Source organism: Pinus tabuliformis, chromosome 5_2 (assembly GCF_031772625.1).
Source record: "Pinus tabuliformis cultivar Carrire ecotype Pingquan chromosome 5_2, CPIR1, whole genome shotgun sequence".
Taxonomy (NCBI): domain Eukaryota; kingdom Viridiplantae; phylum Streptophyta; class Pinopsida; order Pinales; family Pinaceae; genus Pinus; species Pinus tabuliformis.
In genome coordinates, this window is record NC_142306.1 from 53748908 (window position 1) to 53776725 (window position 27818).

Sequence of the window (27818 nt, forward strand, 5' to 3'; positions counted from 1 at the left end):
GGGGTGAAAACCTCATTGAGGCACCCCTGTTATCTTTCTGAAAAAATTTTTTGAATAAAAAAGACCCTTGGGTGAAAACCTCTCTGAGGTGCTCAAGGCAGATGGTAGGGGTGAAAACCTCCCTGAGGCGCCCTTGCTATCTCTCTCTCAAAAAAAAAAAAAAAAAATAAGAAAAAGAAGAAAGAAAAAAAACAAACAAAGAAAAAGAAAACAAAAAAGAAGGAAGTAGAAATAGGAAAACAGGCTCAAGATTTGACAATTCATGCAGGTTGCAGGTATTCCATGCAGAAAATGAGGTCTCTCAACTCAAGGACAAGGGTCGCTACTATGCTAGCAGGTGACCTCACCAGCACTCCCTCCAGAAACACTCCTCTTCCAAGGTCTGGGCACAATTTGATCATAGTTTAGCCTTCTACAGGAAGCTACAGGATTTTCTACAGGAAGTTCTGTATTTCTACAGGAAACTTCCTATAGAATCTTTGGGCGGCCCAGGACCGACTGTGTGGAATAATTTGAAGCCTGAAGTCCAATAAGGAGGCATGCAACTAATGTTTTTCTCCATCACCCACTGCTGTCGCCTCCTTCTACCACCCCTGCTGCCATACAATGAAAATACCTGCACAGTCAAATCAGAACGTGGGATTCTCGGAAGAAACAATTCTCAAATGGAATGAAGTATGCAGAGGCCAATGCACTACTTATCAAGGCAATCCAAGGACCCTGCAACCGTGACCGTGATTCCACCATTTCGGCATGCACCCTAGGAGGAGAAACGACTACAGGATATCCTATAGGAATCCTGTAGCAATTGATCCAGCTAGAGCATACACCATGAAGGCACCTGCAACTCATAAAGCTGGCGCATGCACCATCCATAGCCAGGCAACCGGTCTCGTAACCAACAGCAGTTGGCAAGAAGGAACTCTCGTGCCTGTGCGTGAAGCAGCAGCAAGCGGATCCGTCACCCTCGTCCTGAAGCATGAAAATAACGTCGCGGCCGCACAGGTAAGTGCCTCACCCTGTTTTGTCAAATTACATGAACAATGCTCTAAAAAGTGTGCGAGTATGAAAATGAATGGGTTGAGCAAGTCGGGTAGCCATTCAACTGGCCACCACGACCAGTCTGATGGTCTTGTCTGATCCGGAAAGCGTTGGTTGTGTTGAACAAGACAGGAAATGGACACGTGGGAAGCGTCTAGTCGGAGAGAAGCGACGATCTAACAAAAAATGGCGGCGGTAGATATGCATGGAATGATTTGGCGGTTAGGAATACTTACAGTGGAATGATAGTAAGTGACGTCGTCCAACGGGCCAGCGGGGACAGCTCACCCCCGCGCCACGAGTTCCACAGGAATTCAAATCCACCGGCTAGATCGCGTATGGCACTCCACTCATTTATCCTCAACCGCTTTGTAGTCGAGTAAGCATCCGAAATTTCCTGAAGACTGTTACTCCGAGCCCTCGGCCTGTTCAAACGTCCTATGGTGGCACAGAAGGACCAGAACCACTGACGTGCTCTCCAGAACCCGTGCACGACTTCTACAGGAAGCTCACCGCTACAGAGGAAATTAAACTATTCACGTCAAAGGTGGCAAGTTGGAACGAGGTAAGCCTGAACATAGTCCTCCCATGCAATTGGTTCGAAGGGTGGTGAAGTCGACGTCCTAAAAGAGTAGAATTACAGTCTGTGCATGAATTTGCAAGTGTCGTCTTACTTCTGCATGAGAATTGTCGTCGTAGTGTGTATGCGGGGTTTTTCTACAGGGTTTGGTTCATAATTGAGCCACTGTCAAGGCTCACCTGTAGACAGTCGTGAATTTACAAACTGTGTGCATGCCAGAGGCGTAATTCCGCGCTCTGTCTAAGGAAATCCCAAAGGTCCATCTTTTTATATGTGCCAGCCAGCTCCGGCTAACACAGCAAGCTTTCACCATGCCGGGTGGGTTCATTAGGAAAGAGCCGACAGACTCAAAGAAGCTACGGGAAAACCCTGAGGTGGTGGGCCTGTTTTCTCGTGCATGGTGGATGTTGTTCTGCGACAATCTTCAAGGTTACAATGACGAGGTGGCAGAAGAATTCCTGCGAGCTTTGAAGCCAAAATCAAAAACGCTGGCCATTGTCAATTTCAGAGGTTTGAACCTCAGACTCACCCCACAGTTCATCAGCAGAGTCACTGATCTCCCGATGGGGGTACCTTGGGATAAGGAGGAAAGAAAACTGGGCCAGAAGGCTAAGAAGGAGTTCTTTCTGCCGGAGGAGCAATTCTCAGAGGACAAGAACGGAGTTTGAAGAGCTAGCCTACAGCCGCTCTGGAGTGAGGTCAGCCTCCAAATTATGATGTATATCACGTGCGAGGGGCGATTCAGCATCGTGTATGGATACCATTTCCGGCAGCTCACAGAACTTAGGCACTAAATGGACCTACCCTCAGAAAACAAGTTGAGTATTCCTTACTTCCTCCTGCAGTCCATGACTGAATGTGCCACCAAATTATGAGAGGGAATGCCAGACCAGGTAGCCCATCATGGGCTCATTAAGCTCCTCGTTGAGGATGCACTCCACACATACACCGTCCCTCTCTCGTGGGAAGCCTTTGGAAACTTGACTAAGGATGATGACATCAAAATGTTGGCTGAGGAGCTCACCTCCTCCAGCAGCGAGGAGAAGGAACCAATTCAAACAGGGAAGAAAGGAAAAGGCCAAGGAACCATGGCCAAAGCACTAAAGAAAGAACACAAGGGGAAACAAGAGAAACACCAGGCTGCCAAAACAGAGGATGACAAACCCACATTAACACCCAGGGAGAAAAGGTTACAAAGCAGGGTGGAAAGGACCGAACAAGTCCACGTTAGTGAAGGCACCTCTAAGGCAGCCTCAGCAAAGTCAAAAGAAAAATCACCCTAAGCCAAGCAGGCTAAAACGGTGCCACCTGTTTCTACAGGAAAATAAAAAACGGCTTCTACAGGAAGCCAGAAATCAGCCGCTAGAGGGCTTTCTACAGGAAGTCCTGAGAAAGTAACACAGAAGGGGAAGACGACCAAAATCCTTGCTAGGGAGGCAGCAACTATGCTGGCCACCCTAAGTACCCCTCCCAAGCCAAAGGAAAAACGAAAGAGGGAGACCCCTCTGTATTTCAAAGCAAGGAGAAGTGTAAGAATCAAAACAGGCAGGCCCCAACCTCCATCCAGTGACCCAATTACCATAGAAGACACACCTACCTCGCCAAGGGAGAGGTCCCCCTCAAAAATATTAGTCACGTATGAGTGGGAGAGCCCGAAGACAACTACCTGGAAGGAGAGAATGGAAAGGTTGGCTTCAAAAACCCCGCTACAAGATGTTGAGGCCGTTCTACAGGAAACATTGGCCAAGCTCAAGGAGACCGAAAGAATGGAAGGAGAGGCAGCCACATCACTGCCAAGGGAAGATGGAGGAGATCCACGGAGGGAAGAAGAGGTAGAGAAAATTCCAAAACCTAGTCCCCAGCCAAGCTTGAGCTCGTATTATAACTTTTTGGAGGCTGGAAAAATTATTCCACAGAAATTCACAGTGCTGCTTTTCTTTGCGTTGGAGGAAGAAAGAGTGAGAACCCACACGTGGATGAGGATAGCTAAATCTAAAGGAGTAGCAGATATAGGCCCCTTGGAGGAACAACTCAAGGAGGCACGAAGAGAATTAGCTATGGCCAAACACGTGGGAAACTGCCAGCGGGTATTTCTACATGAAGAGAATGAGAAACTCAAACTGCAGCTACAGGAACAAAGGAAAGAAAGGGGCACAGCATCAGAGGACACTACAACAGAACCTCAAGGCAAAGAAGGAATGCAAGTTGGTCTTGTGGAGCTAAACCAGCATCTACAGGAAATGGAATTGCAAGCACAAATCGAGATACAAGCTCTCAAATAGCAGTTGCAACAAAAAGAGGCACAACTGGCCTGCATGGCCAGTTGGGCCATGGATGCTCTACAATGTAGACAACCGGCCAAATCTTATGGCCTATACCTACGGGACCAGTGGCTGCAATTCCAGATTAATGCATTGGCACACAGGGGTATCTCCCAAATCCAAGACCCCTAGCAGTTCACGGATTTATGCAATAGCAGTTCAACAGAGGACAAGGCCAAGCTATCGGAGTTCTATCTCCACAATTTGGCCCTTCCTAATGTGACTTCATGGGATCCCAACACAGTTGTGGGAGATATGCAGTTGATGGCATTTGCCTCATGGTTGAACCATGAAGAAAAGAGAGCAGCAGAGGTCAAAGAGGTCATGAACCGAGAGTTACATGAACCGCTGCTGATTAGAGCAGAGCCAGGGGACCCCACTGCATTGATATCAGCCCACAAACACTTAGCAACCGACTCTCAGGCTTTATTGAAATACATGGATCAGCAGGCTCAGGCCATAGCACATTTCGAGGATATGGAGCGATTATTAGGGGACAATTGTGTTCATGCTTGCACCCGCCGGTGGAACACCTTGTCCCACAACCTCAAAATCAGGGAATATCACACTCCAACTCGAATGAGGGAAGCTCTAGTATGGGTGCCCCTCTACAAGAAGTCCATACAGAACCTCCAAGCTAGCTGGATTGGCCTCAAGCTAAGCCCACCTTTTCTTTTGGGATTGATGGAAGGAAGCACAGAGAAAGAAGAGCATAAGCAGTGGGAAGAGGTGGAAAGGAAGGCTGGGTTCCATGGCAGTGAGGAGGATACTACTTCAGAAGCCTGGGATGTGAGAGTGGCAGTGAAAGCGATGAAGGACGAGGAGCTAGATTAGTTTCTCAGGGATGAGCAATCATTTTAGCAAGGGGTGATGATGAGCCCCAAATTTGGTAACATTTTGGGCTCATTTGGCCTAACTACCTTTGCTCAATCCTTCATTTTTCATAACTTCTGCATCATTTTTTAGTATGCTTATGTCATTTGTACGAATAAGGGTCGTCACTATTCCTAGGTGGCTAACATGTGCTCATTTCAGGATTTTTTGACACATGTGGAGCAAAACCAAGCAGAGAAGGGCTAGGAGACAGCCAAGCTTGGGTTGAGGATTCGTAGGGGGGTTGTCTATGGCATTAAATAGCCTCCCTCGGGATCTTCACCCCCAACTCCGAGCTCCAAAGGCTACCAAAACCGGATCTAGAAGGCAGCCAAACAAATTTTGTGGAAGCAGTTGTTCACTCCCAGTTTGGTCAACCAAGTCTCATAGATTTAGGAGGCCAGCTTGGGCCTCATGGTGTATACATGATAAGGCTTCATCCTTCGAAGAGGACTTTTGCGAAAACTTTTGCACATTCTACACTACAAGCTGCCAACTCTGTTTTGTTCTTTTGTAGCCATTATTGGCATGACTCTTGACTTATGATTATTATTTTTTAACGGGAAGCAGTCGGATTTGATCTCAGCTCTGAGTTTCTAGAGGAGCCATAGCTCTCGGGGTTGGGCACAACCTGAGAGCCTAGGGCCTCCTTCTTTGTATGATATCTTTCCTTTCAGCATTATGATTTTCCTTGTATGCATTTGAAATGCAGTTTGTTGAGTTAGATTTTGTTGTGTGGTTAAGTAGGTCATTGTTGAAAAATAGAGTTGCTTTAGATATCTAGAATAAAGTAATGAGATAAGAATTGATAAGAGCTCCAGAAAAGGGTTGCCTGCACTCTCATTTTCACCTCTTCCTAGGGGCTGGAATTGCTGAAAGTGCTGCCCAACAAAAACACTAGGTTGCTTACCCATGCCATATTTGGTGCAATGTTTTCATTTGTAGGAGTGAGTCATGCGTTCAGATCTTCTGGAATGTTTCTTTACTTAAGTGTTGTACATGGTTCTCCTCAGGAATAAAGCTGTTGTTCATTGGTTTCATTAACAATTAGGATAGATTAGTTAATATTTTGATTGTGTGCAGGACGTGGTTGATTTGGTTAAGTATACACTGTGCGGTGCATCTCCATCACTCTCTCATCCATCTAAGCTTCGTCCAGGCCAACTGATCCATCTCCAAGTTAGATCCCTCGTCTCGCAACTACTCTTTTTCCCACGTCACCCTACCTTCTTGCCCTTCCGTTGCCTCAGCCCTCTTTAAGACAAGCTAGCTTTCCACACCCTCTTATCACTTCATCCCTCTATTACTAAGTCATTTCAGACCCCTATCCTGCCTCCCTATCCATTCATGCATCCTCTTTCACTCACCCATCATCCAAAATCCAATCGTAGAACATCCTGTTGTAATTTCTGAACATCCTGTAGAAATTCTGAAACATCCTGTAGAACCCCTGCAAACTTCCTGTAGAAGCTCACAAATGAGGTTTCTTGATAGCCAAACTTTGTGAAACTCTCTGGAAGGGTGTTAAGGACTCCTTAGACCCCCCTCTGAACCTCCCCAACCTTTTCCAAGCCTTTCTCCTCCTCGATCCACCCCTGCACAGTAAAAAGCCAGTTAAAAGCACATGCATGATAATTCAAAAATACAAAAAGATGTGTTCTTCAGATAGAGATAGCATAGGCATGAGCATTTTACCTTTGTAGAAGTAATGGCATCTTTTTCAATAGTTTGCATCCTTTCCTTTGCACCAGTAGGGTTGGTTGGTAGAATTAGGGTTTGCTAGGGTTTGCGTTACTTCTTGGCTTCCAGTTTCTTTCCGCAAGTAGATTAGCTTCCTTTGAGTTAGCTTTCATCCATCAGTTAAAAAGCTTCTTCTAAGAGCTCATAGAAGTTGGCTTAAGCCCCTAGCGGACTTGTGCCAGCTGACCAAGTGACAGCTGCGGCAAGAGCTAGTAGTTGTGCATACAGCACCGTCGCTTCCAAGTTTGTTACGAACTACCGGGTTGATAAAATTAAGGAAGGGAGTCTCAGGAGTTGCAACATTATTGCTGCAATACTAGGGCCCACCACCCCACACTCCTTGAAATTGACTGGGATATTGATATGAATGGGGTAATCAATTTGAAGAAGTGGACAATGTCGTTTGAAAGGAATCACTCCGCGTTGTAGTACTATTAGACCCTGCAAAAGGACCATGCTATACTAAACCAGTCCATGACTATGAGGAAAGTGATGATGATTTGGATCAAATCTACAAAATTATGGCGCGAGACCAAGACAGGGTTAATCTAACAGCAGATGGATGGATTTCATGGGACCGCGAAAGCTCTTGCACCTCAAACTCAGATGAAGAATTAGAGCATTGACAGAATAGGTTGCATGAAGTATCTACAATGTGTTGCAATATGATGACTAAATCACTACGCTGTGTGTCATCGAAGGTAAGAAATTTACCTTATTACGATGGTTTAACCAATCTAGGTAAGTTTGTGGATGCTTTTTAAAGATAAATATCAGAGGATCATTGCTTTTAGGCACTAGATTTGTTACTGCATGCTACGCTCGCTCGATGGTGGAGTACACACAAGGACAACTTCGATGAATGGCACGATTACCGAAGGATGAAGAGGATGTGATTTGGTCATTGTAAAGTACGTTTAACTAAGAAATATGATGGGAAGAATGATCTACATGATCATTTAGCAAAGTGAACTAAGGTCTACAGAATAGAGCCACAACCAAAGTGGGTGCACTTATTTTATCACACTCTGGATATAATCCCTATGAATTGGTACCTGGAAATAGAGCTCCACCATGGCACCATGGAGTGGGATATCTTAAGGGAAGGATTTTTTATGACCTTTAGATTTGAAGATGGATTTGAAAGCATTGAAGAGGCACTGTAGGAGGTTAAGGCAGCAATCTTCAGAATTTCGCAGGATCCTTTGGAATTGCTTCAACCAGATTGAAGCACCCAGCTATGTCATGCGTTGGAATTCTATAGTGTGACTACTGAAGGGGAGGATGAGGATCCAAGTAATATCAATATCCCAGAAATGGAAGGCCACCATGAGGTCGGAGGTCTGTATATAGAGAATCAAAATCTGCATAGAGATGTCTGATGTCGTATCATTGGAGTCCAACTAAGAAGCAAATTGAACGTTGGTTGGACAGGAGGATTCATGAGTTCGCGGCACAGAGAAACTTTTAGGTCCCTATAATACTAGTGATTACCCCATTACTATTTTATTTGTATCCCTTATTAATATTTTTGTGCCCCTATTGTCCCCATATTGTTATTACTGTGCCCCATAGAATCCCTCTATTGTTATTTTTGTGCCTTTATATTATTATTGTTAGGTCGGATGGGTTATATTGTGACTCCTTAGACTCCTATATATAGAAAGGAGGTTTTTGTATTTGATCATCAAGGAATCATTCATTTGTGTATTGTGAACGAGGTTTCCCCCTCGAAGAGGCTGAATTCTAAGGCATTGATCTATCTTTTCTATCCTTTTGTGAGCTGGTTTCATAACATTTGGTATCAAAGCTTTTGGATTCTAGGGTTTCACTGCTCCAAATAAGTCTTCGTGGTATTTTCGCTATAACTTTTTCTGTGACGTTTCAGAAGCGAAAAAAAAACCAATTTGAGACGAAATCGCATTGAACCTCGGGTCTGAATTTCAGAGATTTTTGAGCTATATTTGTGGAGATATGATATGAGGAAGTTGGTCTTTTTGTAGAGTCCTGAATTACATTCCAAAGATATGACCTGGGGAAAATCGTTATAACTTTCTCTATGAGCATCAGATTGAAATTTTTTAAGAAGGTGCAGGAGGAGGATGAACTGTAGTTTCTTATATATATATTTTTAGAGCAAAAGGTCGAAACAGGGACACGTTGCACGTCATATAAGTTTGCTCTACTGAACTAGTCTATATCACTGTGGGAGATTTGGCATAACTCCTCCTTGGAGAATCCAATTTGGATCAGACTGGTGGCATTGGAAAGAGGACACTGAGGGCTACTGCAGATTGCAATTTCAAAACTGGATGATCTGCAATTACATAGATACATTCGAGGCAATATCTCTACAAAGTGAAAAAAGGTGTGTAGATTTTTTTAAATTCTTTCTTAAGCTTGGTTTGAGAAATTATTTTGAAGGAATTCAAAGGGCATAGTAGAGAATTATTATCAGTAACTGATGCCCCAAGGAAAGAAAATGCAAACACCTAGTAAGCAACCTGAAAGCTCTAGTATGACTCATGAAGAAGAGGAAGGAATGCTACATGATATATCAAAATTACGAGACCAAGTGAAACAAATGTCACTCTCACAAAAGCTAACAGAAGCTAAGATAAATGGCGTGGAAGCTAATATGAATGGCATGGAAGCTAAGATGGACAATTTGAATTAGATTTGAACACAAATTTGAGGACAGGCATGGCAGATTTGAAGATAGATTTGACAAATTTTCTACAAGAAATACTTACTAATGGTGAAGGGGTAGTAAAGGAAACTCATGATGTGAACAAAAGAAATGTTAATCATGATTTCATAGACTCTAATGTTGGATTGAAGACCCACCATATTCCAAAAATCGATATGAGGAAGTATAATGGCAAGGATCTCGCAACATGGATATTACAGATGGAGCAATTTTTCGATCTCAATAATGTGCAAAACACACAAAAGGTACGTATTGCAACTTAATATTTGGAACCAAATCCGTTTATATGGTATCAATGGCTTTTCTCTCATAAACAAATTATCACTTGGGAAATTTTTATGGAAGAATTGACAGCACATTATGAGGATACAAAAATCAACACATTTTTTAGCCAATTGATAAGTCTCAAACAAAAGGGTTCAATAATGGAGCACATTGAGGAGTTCCAAAAATTGAACATAAGGGTAAAAAATATTCCAGAGGAGCATAAGATGATGTGTTCATATGGTCTTTAAAGGATAATATCCAACATGATGTTCACCTTTGGGAACTTGATTCATTAGAGAAGACATTCAGGTTAGCAAGAAACATGGAAAGCAAAATTATGGAAACCAGGAAGCATACCACTCGCAACTATAAAGATGGAAGTGTTGTTGCCCCTAGTCTTCCACAACATATAAGGTTGGCACCACAACAATTATAAGGAAAAACAGAAAAAGGGCATTGTTACAGTTGTGATAGAAAATACACTAAAGGTCATAAGTATGCTGAGAAGAAATTATTCTACATAGATTGTGAAGAGGAAGAAGAAAAGGAGCAAGAAAGGTCAAGAAAAGAGGATATACTCCAGGAAAAAAGCCTAGATAAAGAAGAAATGAATCTGACCATATCTTGTAATGCATTGGCTAGAATTACCACTCCTCAAGCCATCAAGAAAGAAGGACAAATAAAAAAGAAAAAGGTAATAGTGTTGATTGGTTCAGAAAGTACACACAATTTTATTCATTGTAAGGTAGCAAAAGAATTAAATTGCTTCCTACATCCAACACCAGAGTGTCAATCGATAGTTGCAAATGGAGGAACAAGAATTGCTCTGGAAAGTGCCATAATCAAGCTATCCATGGGAGAGTATGTATTGACTAGCCCAATGCTTTCCATTCCAATGGGAGGTGTTGATGTTGTACTAGGAGTCCAATGGCTACAATCCTTGGGCACAATAGTTTTTAATTTCAAGAACTTTTCATGAAATTTTCTGTGGAAGGAAAGGAAGTTGAATTAAGGGGTATTGTAGGGAAACCAGGAAAGATAATCAACTCTAATGGTATGCCAAAGCTTCTAAAAAAGGAACAAAGAGGTGTAATTTTACAATTATGTTCGCTAGATGTTTACACATCGAAATAATCTATTTCTCCAGATCTCCAAAAATTCTTGGACAATCATTCCAAGGTATTTGAGACTCCCAAAGGTCTCCCACCTATTCGTGATCATGATCATGCTATTCATCTGATTCCAAGAAGTGTTCCTCCAAACATCAGGCCATACAGATATCCCTATGCCCAAAAGAGTGAAATTGAACATATGCTTGCAGAAATGCTAGAGACTGGTATAATTCAACCTAGTCAAAGTTCTTTCTCTGGTCCAGTAGTATTGGTGCACAAGAAGGATGGATCATGGCACATGTGTTTGGATTATAGGGAGCTCAACAAGCTCACTATTAAAGATAAGTTTCCCATTCCTGTCATTGATGAATTATTGGAAGAATTGCATGGATCAATTTACTTCACCAAGTTGGATCTTCGTTCAGGATATTATCAAATCCGAATGAAGATTGAAGACATTCCAAAAACAACATTTAGAACTCATGAGGGTCATTATGAATTTTTGGTCATGCCTTTTGGCCTTACCAATGCACCTTATACATTTCAAGTTTTGATGAATTCCATTTTCAAAACCTTCCTTAGAAAATTTGTGTTAGTATTTTTTGATGATATACTAATCTACAACAAGTCTTGGAAGGATCATGTTGAACATGTTGATAGGGTGCTACAACTATTGGAGGAGAAACAATTATATGAAAAAATATCCAAATGTTTCTTTGGAGTACAAGAGGTGGAATATCTGGGTCATATTGTATCTCATGAAGGATTTAAGGTAGACCCTAGCAAAATTAAAGCCATTAAGGAATGGAAAATCCCCACATCCATAAAGCATCTGCGAGGATTTCTCAGGTTGACAGGGTATTATCGCAAGTTTGTTAATAATTATGGGATAATAGCAGCACCTATAACAACATTATTGAATAAAGATGCATTTTCATGGACTCCAGAAGCAACAAAGACCTTCTAACATCTTAAAGAGGCAATGTGCCAAACACCAGTCTTAGCTACACCGGACTTCACAAAAACATTTATTGTGGAATGTGATGCTTCAGGAAATGGAATTGGTGTTGTTTTAATGCAAGATGAAAGACCATTTGCTTTTGAAAGTCTTCCAATCAAGGGAAAGTTTTTACACAAAGCTATTTATGAGAAGGAAATGTTGGCAATACTACATGAACTTTAGAAATGGCAACCCTACCTAATGGGAAGACACTTCAAGGTAAAAACAGATCATGATAGCCCTAAATACTTTTTATAACAAATATTATCCTCTGAAGAGCAACAAAAGTGGGTCACAAATATGTTGGGTTATTACTTTGAAATCATCTACAAAAAAGGGAAGAAAAATGTCGTGGCAGATGCACTCTCAAGAAAGGATGAGGATGTAGAAGCATTGTTGTGCGCCATTTCTATTATCCAACCAGATTGGATAAACGAAGCTAGGGAGGAATGGAAGAATGATGAAGAAGTGTGGGCACTTATTTGAAAGTTACAACAAGATTCCAGTACATCTGATACATTTAGCTGGCAAAATGATTCGTTATGGTACAAATATTGCTTATACCTCTGTAAGAATTCCCAACTCAAGCAAGAGATTCTTATGGAATTCCACACTTCTCCCTTAGGAGGGCACTTAGGATTTTTAAAAACTTACCGAAAGGTTAAGAAGGAATTTTTTTTGGATGGCCTTAAATCGGATATTCAAAATTTTGTGGCGGAATGTTTAGTTTTCCAACAAAATAAATTTGAAAACATTAAGACCCCGGGTCTATTACAACCTTTATCCATTCCAAGACAACGTTGGGAGGAGGTTTCAATGGATTTTATCATAGGTTTACCCAAGTCTGAGGGAGATAGTGTCATCATGGTGGTAGTTGACAGACTCACAAAGTATGCACACTTTTGTGCATTATCACATCCATTTAAAGTCAGTACAGTTTCTACTGCATTTATGGAAACAATTCAAAAGCTACATGGAAACCAAAAGATTATTGTAAGTGACATAGAACCCATTTTCGCTGGAAATTTTTGAACATAATTATTTTCTTGTCTCGATACTTAGTTAGCTCATAATCTCATCATCCTCAATCTGATGGGCAGATTGAGATAGTAAACAGATGTTTGGAGGGATATCTTCATTGATTTGTATCTGATAAACAGACACAATGGGTCAAATGGTTGCCTCTGGATGAATGGTGGTATAACACATCCTTCCATACAGCAACAAAAATGACCCCATTTATGGCACTTTATGGATATCAGCCACCATCCATCACATCATATTTAAAATAAAGTTCTAAGCTTCAAGCAGTGGAACATCACATCGAGAATCAAAAACAAGTCCTCCAACACTTAAAGGATAACCTCTTGTTGGCGCAGAATAGAATGAGACAACAGGCAGATCAACATCGCAGCGAAAGAAGTTTTGATGTAGGTGATTGGGTATTCCTACGGCTACAACCATATAAACAAATGTTCCTCAAGAAAGATAAGAAGGATAATAAATTATCACCAAAGTATTATGGTCCGTACAAGGTGTTGCAAAAGATTGGTACTATGGAATACAAATTGGAGCTTCCTGCAGCTTCTCTAGTGCACCCAATTTTCCATGTTTCATTTTTAAAGAAGGTTATAGGCAACAAGCTCTTAGTTCAAACAATATTTCCAGAACTTGACGAGGAAGGAAAAATTATATTGGAACTGGAAGCAGTCACAGAAACAAGAACTCGACAGCTACGAAATCGATCAATTTCTGAGTATCTCAACAAGTGGAAGAACTTATCCACTGAAGATTCCACATGGGACGATGCGAATTTTATACAGAAGCATCCAGAACTACTCAAGCGTTGAGGACAACAATTTTTTGAAGGAGAGGGGCATGTTAGGTCCCTATAATACTCATGATTACCCCATTACTATTGTAGTTGTATCCCTTATTGATATTGTTGTGCCCCTATTGTCCCCATATTGTTATTACTATGCCTCATAGAATCCCTCTATTGTTATTTTTGTGCCTTTATATTATTATTGTTAGGTCAGTTGGGTTATATTGTGACTCCTTAGACTCCGATATATAGAAAGGAGGTTTTGTCAATTGAATCATCAAGGAATCATTCATTTGTGTAACGTAAAGGAGGTTGCCCCCTTGAAGAGGCTAAATTCTAAAGTGTTGATCTATCTTTTCTATATTTTTGTGAGCTAGTTTCATAATAGAAACAAGAATCTGAGACTCACAAAAGAAGAGTGTTTAGATTGCTACCTGTACACAGAGATCCACGAAATCTTCTTCGCATCTTTGCCTACTAATTTTTACGAGTGGATCATGAAGCTAGCAGATAGCCAAGGAAGGTGGAAACTCAAAAATCCTATTGTGTGGACCCCGGAGTTGGTGCACAGATTTGAAGAATTAGAGGATAATATCATGCATGTTGTTGATCACTAGCTTGATCAAATTATAGGAAGGTTCATTACTGAGTTCGTGGTAGATAGTTCAGTCAGCTATAACGAGGCAGATCGATGCTTTCTCAAACAACCACAAGGTAAGTACGTAAAGTCCCTAAGTACTTGGATTAAATTGTTATTATGTGCAAAGAGGGTTATACAATTACCTTGATGTCCAAAGCTACACGAAGTGGAAAAACCTACAGAAACAAAGGAAGTAAGGGACTAGAGAATAGCCCTTTGATTTCACCTCCATGAGGGGATGAGGAAGAGCTTGCGAAGGTATTTCCATGAAGTGTGATCCATTTGATAAGGTAGAGAATTCTATGCATACCATCCCCACCCACACCACCACTAGCTTAACCACCATCTCCTCCATCTTCACCCGTACCACTTCCACCACCACTTCTAGTCAATATGGCGAGTGCGATAAATTTGCCTGTGTTCAAGGGAGTAGGAAATGTAGATCCAAACTAATTTTGGTTTGTGATAAGATCTGTATGGGAAGCACAGGGAGTTATAGATGATAATATAATGAAAGCAACACTGGTTAGTGCCCTATAGGACCATGTGCTAACCTGGTATATTAAGCATTCTAATGACAATCTGAATACAGGAATCGCTGATATCCAAATTGCGCTAAATAAGGAATTTAGCAGGCCAAAGTCAGAAGTGCAGTCGATCATTGGATCCAAAGAGATCAAAATGCTACTAGGTGAGACTCCTTGGGAGTTGGATCAAAGACTCAAGTGTATTATTTGTGAAGCTAATATGACTTTGACGGATGGACATCACCGCGAATGGTTTGTAGCATTGCTAATGCCGCATTTGAGTAATGCTCTATCGCAATAGAGATTAATGACTTAGGTAGAGGCCTTAGAGATCGCAATGAGGATGCATGAAACCCCAATACATGATCCTAACTTGGGATTTTAGAAAATCCACGTGTAGTTGAAAAACTTATACCTTCAGATGCACAATCTGAAACAGGATAGGATAGCCCGACCAGAAGTGCACGAAGACATGTGGTGCGTAAAATGCAAGGGTCGGGGTCATGATAAGGGCCACTGCCTTATGTTCGTGAATTACCTTGGGGGAGGAGGATGAATGTTGTTAAGGCCGGAAGTGCAAGCAGGACCTAGCGTAGCACCTGATTTGTGGTGCGCAATTTGTCAAATAGGAGGAAATCATGCTACGGACAATTGCCATTTGCTACAGAAGTAAACAAAGAATTCACAATAGTTGTTCTATAATTTTTGTAGATTGGTTGGACATGATGAGCGCACTTGTAGAAGCTATGAGCTGATGATGGATAGAACTCCCACATATAGAGTTCAGGCTGAAACGTGGCCCCTAGACTAGAATGTAGGAGTGACGTGAACCAAATTTTAGGGGTGCAGACAAGGTCGAGGTAGAGGAGGACCTGGAAGAGGTCAGAGACAGCTGATATGCTATAATTGCAGAGGGCCAAGACATTATGCCCGTGATTGTACAAACCCAACATGTCCATCATGTCTGTATTGTACCTCATTTGATCATGAGATGGAGGATTGTCCTACAATTATAGCTAGGATACGTGACAAGGGAGTGCTACCACCTCCCCCGACTCAGAACATGCAAATGATGAGGTATGAACTACACAAGGAAGATCCAAATGTGAACATTGTGCTCCAAAGTGGAATCATGATGGGAGATGATAAAGGAAAACAACCTGAAGATAGTAATTGGGTTCACAAAGCTCCGATGAAAGAAGCAGAGTTTGATTTGAAGTGCCCTAAGGAAAACTTCATGGAAGCTAAGAAGAGCTTCATTGATGCCTCCACTTCAGAAAGCAAAGATAGACAGAGTCAAAAATGGACCTATCTATGCTTAAGAATTTCTTGGAAACATCCATGAAGCTACTGCACGACAGTAAGGTTGTAAAAGGATTATATGAACTCATTAACAAATGCGCTAGGACCGCACTAGGAGAACCACACGTAGTCTGGAAGATTGGAAAGAATAGGACTAGAACATGAAGAGAAATGAGGCTAATCGTGGAGATTGGAGAATATGAGATGTACCAAATAATTTTGGACTTAGGATCAAATGCGAATGTTCTGCCAAAGTAGACATGGGAGCACATGGGGAGGCCTACACTGCAATGGTCTCCTATCTAGCTCCAAATGGTGAACTAGCAAAATATAATACCTATGGGGAGATTGTAGGTAATCATTGTGGACATTGAGGGAGCAATCGCACTAGAAGACTTGGAAGTAATAGAGATTGTTGATGACAACAATCCCTACCCCATGTTCTTAGGAATTGATTGGGCCAGTGACATGAACGGGGTGATTAATCTGAAGAAACGCAAGATGATTTTTGAGAAGATTTATTTGCGCGTATTTATACCCTTAGACCCTGCTGAGGGATGACACTATATAGAGTCAGTGTGCAACTATGAAAGTGATGATGACTTGGACAACATCTACAAGATAATTGTGTAAGAGAAAGACTGGGCATGGATGGATCTCATGGGAGCGTGAAAGCTCCTATACTTCAGATTCGGATGAGGAGATAGAATGATGGCATAACTGGTTACACAAGGTAACCATGCTTAATTGTAACATGATGACAAGATCACTACGGTGTGTATTGACATAAGTGAGAGATCTGCCTACGTATGATGGATTAGGTGAGGTAGATGCTTTCTTGGACATATTTGAAAAGGACGTGCTAGAAAAACAAAGTTTCCAGGCCTTGAATTAGGTACTGCACGCTACACCCATGAGGTGATGGGGTACGCCCAAAGGAATCTTTGAGTACTGGTGCGAATGTAGGATAATGATGTGGTTACAGTTTTAGAAACCTATAGTGCGAATGGCAGATAAATACAATGGACGCGATGGTCTACGTGCACATCTATCTAGGTGGGTATAGGCATATGGTAAACAACCTGCACAGATGCACAAGAACTTCATGTTGGGAGATACAGTCAACAAGCATGTGTTGGGAGGGCACATGCACGAATGGTCCCTCAAGTTGGAATGACTGAGTGTGGAGAGAACGAACGTGTAGAAGGTTATCCACGCAGAAGCATTTAGTGAAGTGTACGAAGCACTAAACAAGGTATGTAGTGCACAACGAAGTGATTGGGACTTGCCCGTACCAGCAGTTTTATGGGCTTATAGGAAAAGATGCAAGAAACTAATGAGATAGGTGCCTTCTAGGTTGGCCTATGGAGCGAACACTATAATGCCAATGGAGTATATTATGCCTAGTCCGTGCATAGCAGTGCCCACAGGTATGATGGATCGTGAAGCCTTGGAAGAGGGGATCACACAGTTGGACGAAGAAGAACGTTTGGGACCTGATGAAGAGATTCAGTAGGGTGATCTTAGGCTCAAATAACTCATCAATGAAAGAGTTTGGTTGAGGGAGAAAAGTGCCATGACAAAAGAAGAAGTCAAGAAGCTTGAGGAAGGAATAAAGAAGGACTTTCTTGATAATCGTAATAAGACAGGATGCGCATGATTACATTGACAAATTTGGAGACTACCGCCGAGAGTTGATCAGTTTGATGCCTTAGATTGGATCGTATATTACTAAGGGTATCGTAGATGGTGGCGCAATGTAGTTGGTGAAGTCAAATGCCGAGCCCTTCCCAGGAGAAGTAAATGATAGACAGTTGAAGCCATATACAGGTGGCACGACCATCTGACTAACCGTGGGGAGCATAGTCTTATCACTCCAGGCAGTTGAAAGGAGGCATGGGACTATAAACTACTCTACCCGAGAGTTGCGTGATGTCAGGGCTGCCCATAGGAGCGACGCGTCACAGGGCCCACGATAGCACAAGGGTATCTGCGTTTCCACATGGATTGGTTGGAAAGTGACCCTTGAAGTCACTATTCATGATGTGATGCTTGGTTTGAGACCAGATGGAGTGGGCGACAGGAATTTAAGGTTGAATTTATGGGCTAGATTTGGGAAAATTTGCTGCCAAAGGAGCATTAATGGATTGGATTTGGGGGGAATTGTTGAATTCAAATTCAAAAGGTGCTATAAATTGCAAAGGGGTTCCCCAACAAAAAACACTTGGCCATTTTAGAATTCAACTTTTGTGTGCCCATAGATTTCTGAACCCCAACCTGTCAGACTTGAAGGCATTGTTTGGGCACCTATCTAAGTATTTGAGAGATTTCTGGAAAAGCAAGATGAAAGCATCCGAAGAAGCCAGGAAAATTGGAGAGATGACTGCTGAAGAGGCCGTGTACGCCATGAAAATAGGAGATTCCCCTGAGAGTGTTAGGATAGTCATGGAAATCCCTAAATCACTGTGCACGCCAAGATCCAAGAAAGATAAGCAGGCCATGGTTCCGATGCATGTGTCCCCTTGAAACCCGCTGCGAACTAAATTGACCATGGAAGAAAAGGGGAAGCGGTTAATTTGGAAACTGATGAAGAGGAGGAAGACCTTGAGGAAATCCTTGTCAAAGAGGAGAAGGACAAAGACATGGAGGTGGAAACTAAGGGCATAGACCCTCTAACCAGGTTGCCCACATACCCTCTAACGAAGACATGGAGGTGGAAACCAAGGGTGCTCCAACCATCTCTGTGACAGAAACAGAAAAGTCTACTACACAACGGAAGAAGGAGGAGGAAAAACTGTGGATGACACAATTGGCACAAAAGACAAGAAAAGAGGCAACAACAGCAAAGGCACAGGAGGCACGAGATGCCATGAAGGTAGCCATAGAACAACAACAACAGAAGGTAGCCATAAAACAACAACAAGTAGTAGAGAAGGAGCGCAAGGGCCATAGGTCGTCGTCGTCTGAGGAAGAGCCCAAGACAGAGGAAGGTGGTGTGGACCTAGAAACAACATCTACATAGCTGGAGTGCCAATGCCTGAGAGAGGAGGTGGGGCTGTGAAAGAATTCGAAATCTTCTAAGGCTTCTTTCAACCTGATGACCCTCACCGAAGGATATCTCAATGATATAGGGGAGATGGTGCATGACGTCACTGCGGAGGCCCTCCAGCGGCTCACAGAGGAGAATCAGATTATGTTGGGGGCCCTCCGAGCACAGATACAGGAGTTGAAAATGTGCACTCCTCAGGCTGGTACTCTCTCAACCAACCTTGCAGTAGGAATAGCCACGACGGAGGAAATTTTGTGCGTACACATGAACAACACCATAGTTCTGCCAGAGGGGGAACTACTTACAGAGAATGAGGCCGACAGGCCTACACTCAATGAGTAGAAGGGAGTAGGGGTCAACATGGTTGTGCTCCTTTGGGAGACACTCTATGTCCTGCAGGACGAAGTGACTGTAGAACTGCGGGCTAGGGAGGGCCACACACTACAGGTGTTGAGCAAGTAGAAAATTAATATAGAACAACTAAGCCTACAGTGCAATGAGGTAGTGCCGCAGAACTAGTAGAGGATGCAGGTGGTTGAGGAGGCCTCCTAGATGGTCCCTGAATTGGTCATCCCAGCAGAGGCACTAATATAGGTGTGCATCTAGAGGTTAGCATTAGGGGTGCGCGAGGCGCGAGAAGAGATGGCTAAGGTTTAGCTGCAGCTGAACCTTTAGATAGCAGAGCTACAGTTGAAGACGCAGCCTTCATCTCTTCCAGAGGTGAGGGAACAACATGCCATCGCTATTACATCAAGGATGGAGGAGATCAGCAGTGCAGTGAAGGACTACACCAAAATGTTGGAAGAGTATTTTGAGGTCCTCACCACTTTGCAAGAGGACCCAAACATACAACACTTAGAAACAGAGGTGTGTGAGCTGCAGTAACAGTATGATGATATAAAAGGGACCATGCAGATAATGTCCCTTACACAGAGGCTTGCGTGGATGCAACAAGCCAAAGCGCTTAAGGAGCAGGTAGACACGGCATGACATAAGGAAGCCATTTTGAATGCGTGCATGCAACATTGGATCAATGAGGCATTCAACATTACACCCTTAATCGAAGCCAAGCTCGTGCAGATGTAGGGAATGTAGGAGCAGATGCAAGGAAGTAGTTCAACTATCTCTGAACAACACGTTCAGGAGATATAGCAGGCAACCACTCAGTGCATTGTCGACCTTGTAGCAGTTTGGGCAGAGTTGGGAGGTCTCCGCATGAAGATCTTCACACCGACAGAGTGACTCAAGGGCGACTCATGAAGTTTGTGTTGGAGGCTTCTTGGGCGCGAGATCCCCTAAGGCAATTTTTGGGGCTTAAAGCCCATATTTTGACCAAATTTGATGTAAATATTCCGTGTTTTGTGGGCGTGGAGCACGAAGATTATAAATGACTCATAGGGTTTTCCACCCTCATTTTCGTAATGTAATGTCGGCTTTAGAAATCCACCCATGGTCCGTGGACCATGGGATTGTATAAATAGAGTGATGCTCTAAGTTGTAAATAACCAAATGATAGTCATGAATGAAGGATGAAGAATTGAGTCTTATCTAAGTGTTGAGTTGAGTCTTTGGGTCATAAAGTACAAGGAGGCTATGCAGCTGAGTGCACAGAGGCCTAGTAGTCACTCTGATTCTGTATGCCCCCCCCATGTAGTCACTCTGCTGGTATAGAGACCTTCGTGTGGAGACCTCCAAACTCTGCTCGAACTACTGCAAGATCAGCAGCGCACTGAGCGGCTACCTGTTGTATCTCCTGGACGCATTGTTTAGAGACTGTTGAATTGCTTCCCTACATCTGCTCTTACATTCCCTGCATCTGTTTATAGTCCTACACCTCCTTTCAGCTACCTAGAGCGCTAAGACTATGCTTCGGTGGGCTATTCAGATAGTGGGGCCACCCGTGCATGGCTTCAACCGACTGCCATTCACATTTCCTGGGAAAGGTTCTCCATTTAACTTTACCAACTGCACCATGCCTCCATTTGTGACCTCCTTAATAACATATTGTCCCAGCCAATGCATTCTGAATTTTCCCAGGAATTTATCAAACTTACTATCATACAGTGACACCATATTGTTCACCTTGAAGGTGCAAAACTTAAAATATTGATCGTGCCAGGCCTTTTCACACTGCTTTTGTACATGTTGGTGAAAGCCAGCAAAACATCGTTCTTCCTTGAGTTCCTCCAACTGTGTGAGCCTCTCCTCCTGAGCTTTGTGGTCCATCATACCTATGGGCACTGCTATGCGCAGACTAGGCATGATATATTCCATCAGCATTATGGCTTCCACTCCATAGACTAGCCAAAAAGGTGTCTGTCCCATTAGTTTCTTGCATGTCATCCTATAAGCCCATAATACTATAGGTACGTGCATGTCCCAATCACTTCGCTACGCATTACATACCTTGTTCAGTTCTTTGCACACATTGTTAAATGCTTATGTGTGGATAACCTTTTGTGTGATTGTTCTCTCTAGATTCTGTTGTTCCAACTTGAGGAGTCATTCGCACATTTTCCCCCCAACACATGCTTGTTGATTGTATCTCCCAACGTCAAGTTCATGTGTATCCACACAAGTTGTTTACCATATGACTGTACCCACCTAGAAAGATGTGCACGCGGACCATCCCACCCATTGTATTTATCTACCATTCGCACTATACGTTTCTCAAACTATGAGCACAACATTTTTCTACATGCGCACCAGTCTTTGAAGCTTCCTTTGTGCGTACCCCACCACCTCGCAGGCGTAGCACGTAGTACCCAGTTCAAGGCTTGGAAATGTTGCTTCTCCAGCACCTCCTTTTCGAATCTGTCCAAGAAAGCATCTACCTCACATAATCCATCATACATAGGAAAATATGTTACTTTTGTCCATACACATCATAGTGACCTTGTCATTGTGTTACAATTAATCGTGATTATCTTGTGTAACTAGTTCTGCTATCGTTCTATCGCCTCATCCGAATCTAAAGTAAAGGATCTTTGGCACTCCCATGATATCCGTCCATTCGCAGTGGAATTTACCCAGTATTTCTCTTGTGCAGTTATCTTGTAGATGCAATCCAAATCATCGTTGCTTTCTTAGTCACGCACCAGCTTTGTATAGCACGATCCCTCAGCAGGGTCTAAGGGTATAACTACACACAGAGCCATCTTCTCAAAAATCATATTGTGCTTCTTCAGATTAATCACCCCGTTCATGTTAGTGGCCCAATCAATTCCTAAGAGCGTGGGGTAGGGATTGTTGTCATCAACAATCTCTATTACTTCCAAGTCTGCTAGCGTGCTTGCTCCCTCAATATCCATGTTAATTCCCTGCAATCTCCCCATAGGTATTATCTTTTGTTGGTTCACCATCCGAAGCTGGATAGGAGACCATTACAGCGTAGGCCTACCCATTCGCTCCCATGTCTACTTTAGCAGAACATTCACATCTGATCCTAAGTCTAGAATTACTTGGTCCATCTCATATTCTCGAATCTGTGCGACTAGCCTCATTTCTCTTATTGTTCTAGTATTATGCTTTCCAATCTTCCGGACTATGCACGGTTCTCCTGGCGCGGTCCCAATGCATCTTTTAATGAGTTCCTACAATCCTTTTACAACCTTACCATTGTGCAGTAGCTTCATACATGTTTCCAGGAACGTCGTAACCATAGATGGGTCCATTTTTGGCTCCGATCTATATTTTCTTTCTGAAGTGGAGGCATCAACGAAGGTCTTCTTATCTTCCATGAAGGTTTCTTAAGTGCACTCCAAATCAAACTCTGCTTCTTTCGTCAGAGCTTTGCAAACCCAAGTACTATCTTTGGGTTGTTTTCCTTTACAATCTCCCATCATGATTCCACTTCTAAGCACAATGTTCACATTTGGATCTTCCTCACATGGCTCAGACCTCATCATCTGTAGGTTTTGAGTTGAGGGAGGTGGTAGTGGTCCCTTGTCGCGTATCCTAGCTATCAATGTAGGACAATATTTCGTCTCATGATCAAACAATGTACAATATAGACATCATGGATGCAATGGGTTTGTACAATCACTGGCATAATGTCCTGGCCCTCTACAATTGTAGCATATTAGCTGTCCACGACCTCTTCCAGGTCCTCCTCCACCTTGACCTCCTCCGTGCCCCTGAAATCTAGTTCATGCCACTCCTATGTTCTGGTCTACGGGCCGCATTTTGGCCTGAACTCTATCGGTGGGAGTTCTATCCATCATCAACTCATAGCTTCTACAAGTCCGATCATCATGTGCAACTGATCTACAAAAATTACAGAACAACCATTGCGAATTCTGTGTGTACTTTGGTAACAAATGGTAGTTGTTAGTAGCATGATTTCTTCCTATTTGACAAATCGCGCACCACAAAGTAGGCGCCATGCTAGGTCCTGCTTGTGCTTCCAGACTTATGACATTGGTCCTCCTCCCATGAGGTAATTTACGAACACAGGGCATTGGTCCTTATCATGACCCTGACCATTGCAGTTTACACACCACACCTCTTCACGTACTTCTAGTCAGGCTGTCTTGTCCTATTTAAGACTCTGCATCTCACGGCATAAGTTTTTCAACTGCACATGGATCTGTTGAACTCCCAAGTTAGGATCCTGCATCAAGGTTCCATGTAGCCTAATCATGATCTACAAGGCCTCTGCCTAAGTCATTAACCTCTGTTGTGATAGCGCATTCCTTAAGTGTGGTGTTAGCGATGCTACAAACCATTTGTGGTACTGTCCATCCATCAAAGTCATATTAGCTTCACGAATCATACACTTCAATCTCTGATCTAGCTCCCAAGGGGTCTCGCGTGGTAGCATCATTATCTCTTTGAATCCAATGATAAACTACACTTCTAACTTTAGCTTGCTAAATTCTCTGTTTAGCACAATTTAGATACTCATGATTCCACAATTTAGATTGTGATTAGAATGCTTAATATACCAGTTTAGCACGTGTTCCTGTAGGGTGCTAACTAGTGTTTCTTTCTTTATATTATCATCTGTAACTCTGTGCGATTCCCATATGGTCCTTATCACGAACCAAAACTGGTTTGGATCTTCATTTCCTACTCCCTTGAAAAAATGCAACTTTATTGTGCTTGCCGTATTGACTCGCGGTGGTGGTGGAGGTGGTACAGGTGAAGATGGAGGTGATGGCAGTGAAGTTGCTGGTGGTGTGGGTGGGGGTGGTATACGTGGAATTCTATGCCTTATCAAATGGATTTCACTTCGTGGAGATACCTTCGTGAGCTCTTCCTCATCCCCTCGTGGAGGTGAAATCAAAGGGTTATTCTCTGGTTCCTTACTTCATTCGTTTCTGTAGGTTTTTCCACTTTGCATAGCTCTGAACATCAAGGTAATTGCATAACCCACTTTTCACACAATAGAATTTTAATCCAGGTATTCAGAGAATTATGTACTTACATAGCGGTCCTTTGAGAAAGCATCGCTCTGCCTCACTATAGCTGACTGAAGTATCTACCGTGTACCTAGTAATGAATCCTCCTATAATCTAATCGTGTTAGCAATCAATAGCATGCACATCTTATCCTCTGATGCTTCCAATTTACACACCGACTCTGTAGTCCACACAATAGGATGGTCGAGTTTCCACCTTCCTTGGTTATCTGCTAACTTAACGATCCACTCGTACAACTTAGTAGGGAAATATGTGAAAAAGATTTTGTGGATATCTATGCATAGGTAGTAGTCTAACCACTCTTCATTTTTTAGTCACTGGTTCCTATTCTCCTATGTCGTGAACTCGTTAATTCTTCTATCTAACCAACCTTCAATTTCCTTCTTAGTTGGATTCCAATGATACAACATCAAACATCTCTATCCAGATTTCGGTCCCAGAAATGGAACCATTTGTTGGCTTGAGGGGGCCTGATCTAGGGTCGGAGTTAATTAGCCAAACAAACCACTACACTATTGGCCCTTTTGCCAAGATCCCGTGGAGTGCAGACGGAGGTCTTAATCAAAGCAGTATGGGGTGTTGTAGGAACCAAGTTTTCGCACCATTGAGATGTCTGAAGTGTCGGTTTTTTCCAACTATGAATACCTTCGTGCAAGTTACTTCGCGCACTATCCTAACCTGTGAAGCCTTCATGTTATCGAGAAAGCTAGTGTCCATTCAGAGCTGCTAGTCCCACTAAGACGGGTAGCTATATTAGAAACAAACAAACCAAATTTACTTGCGTTTTCCTTAATGAGAGATAGATGAGAAAGAATCAAAGAGTACCAACCTCAGTCTTTCGCTAGTTGCCTTGCTTGTTTCCTCTCTCCCTTGATAGAGCTTTCGCCACTCCTTTCTCACTTGTCCCGCTTCAAAGAACACCTGTAGAGTCAAAGAAGCAAAATACCATCAAATCATAGAGATCTATCACTATAAACAATATAGGATCAGATGTACATTAACAATACAAATGCATATACAAATACAAGATTTAGAGATATACAAGTATATGGACGAAAACTCAAATAGCTTTATTGATAGAAGTAGTAGAAGAGAGGATTACAAACAAGCTATCTGATCCAGTGCCATCCTCCCAGTATGAAAGCCCTCTTCACCTCATAAAAAGCAAGATCACCCAACAATACAATGTCTCAAAGAGAAACCAACAACACTTCCTTACAAATTAAAAAATTCTAGCCTCTAGATCTCTAGGATAAGGGATCCATATATAGATGTTTGTAGGAGAGTGAGTCAACTTCTAGGATTTTGATTAGTGTCATTTCACTGATATTTCTTGGTTCCACTTGGATATTTCATGATCTTCTACTCGTCCTTGGGCGAATTCAGATAGGCAAGTGTCATATGAGTAGTTTCTAGAAGATTCTTTAAGTTTCCACCTAGTAAATTGCTTCTGCCATTTGTCTTCTCTCGCTCATCACACCCTACAGAAGGGCTTTTCAATATGCATCGCACCCTTTGTGTGTAGCAGGTGAGATGCATCACACCCTCAACATGGAGCAGTCTGTATGGTCCAATTTTGACCAATTCTGAGCAGTTTTTCAGGGAGAACTTCTGGGAATTGATGTAATCAGTTGACCTTGATCCTTTAGGGTTTGAAACAAAAATTTTAGGGATTTATAAGCCCTTGGTTTATGGACATATTTGATTGGGGTTGCAGTGCCCAAATATGTCTATAATAGTTGCCCCCTAAAGCATGAGGTCGTAAATCTTCTGATGTCGAGTGAAATGCTTTATCATGAGGATCCAAGGTTTTTCGAACTGGAAGGTGACCTGTAATAAGATACAATACAATACATTATCTTCATAATATTTTCATGATCTAGCTGAGGCAGGAATTTCCATGCTTAGCTTTATAAATTCATTTTCATGTACATAGAACAGACAATCGTCTGTGTGGTAGACTGATGATTCTGGTAAAGCCATCATCCCTTAGTTTGGATGATTATCTGTGCAGCTATGATGTACATTTGATGTCTTTATTTTCTTGGATATATCGTAGCCTAGATGGATGAAACTAGATCCAAGGTCTTCAAACTCGTTAATCTTTGCCTGAAGTACAAGTCGATCCATGTGAAAAGATGTTCTGATGTCGAACATGGAAAGACATCACCTGATTACCAGTCAATGATGTAAGCTATTAACAGGCGCGAGAGGAATCACCGATAATGGTAATGACCCTAAAGGTACTGCAGTAAAATTCACGTGGTGTGAATACATGATTCGATGTCGAACATCACGCAAAATTTTTCAGTCGAAGGCCATTGATGTAAACCTATTTTCGGAAGTGATAAACTTGCCATTGAGGCATGCAAGCTTCAAAGCACTGAAAGGGTTGTTCCTAAGTCAACTTCTTGGATAATGAGCTGATGTCGACAAGAAGTGACCCATCGTAGGAGGGCCTTAATGAATCCCACATCTACAACACGGAATGAAGAAAATGATTTTGTGGAGGTGAAAATGATCTGATGATACAAGGTTTAGGGTCGCGGTCATGAAAGAATGGAGTGTTAAGGTATTGCAGCGGATGAGACATTAGCTAGGTTGGTGAATTCTTTGAGTAACTTCTCTTGAACATATCGGTGACATTGGGATGGATTGTTATGTTAACCCCAAAATGGATGGTACAGAGGACCAATGGTGATATGTTCGGTGAACGGAATAACCCAACCCGACTGAATCATGGTGATGGAGGGAAAGTGTCATGTTCAAGAGCCACTTGCTACCAATGAAGTTATTCAAGTTTTCTTTCCTTTTTCCCCAGTCATTGCTGACTAATACCTCTTTATTTTTGTCAAGCTTGAGGAGGATAACATATGCTTGTTCTATAATTTGCCCTTTGGGAAAACCCGTCGCTATGTTTTAACGAGCCTAGCGATAGTGAAACTCGTTCTTGTCTGCATCAACAAGTTTGTTGCTATTGTTTTAACGAGTTTAATAACAAATATAACTCGGTCCTTTTCAATTTTAGAGAGTCTGAAAAGAGACAGAAAGGAAACTTCAGTAGTCCTTTTTCATAATATAATCCATTAAGTCTGAAAAAGTATAAAATAATATGAAAGGGATGACTTTTTGATTGTTTTAATGAGTCGAACAAGACAAACACTCGATCTTTTTTTATAATGATCCCTCAGGTCCAAAAAGATTAAAATATAGAGGAGGGATGGCACTTCCAATCACTTTAACAAGCTAGAGAGGCCAATTACTTGACAATCTTTTCATATTTTACGAGTCTAAAAAGAGCTTAAAAGAGACTCGTTTTTTGAGGAACGAGTGATGTTTTTGGATAGCAAGTAGTTCCAGGTAAGGTTTGGAACTTTTCAATCACGACAGTGCAAAGAATGTGGCTAA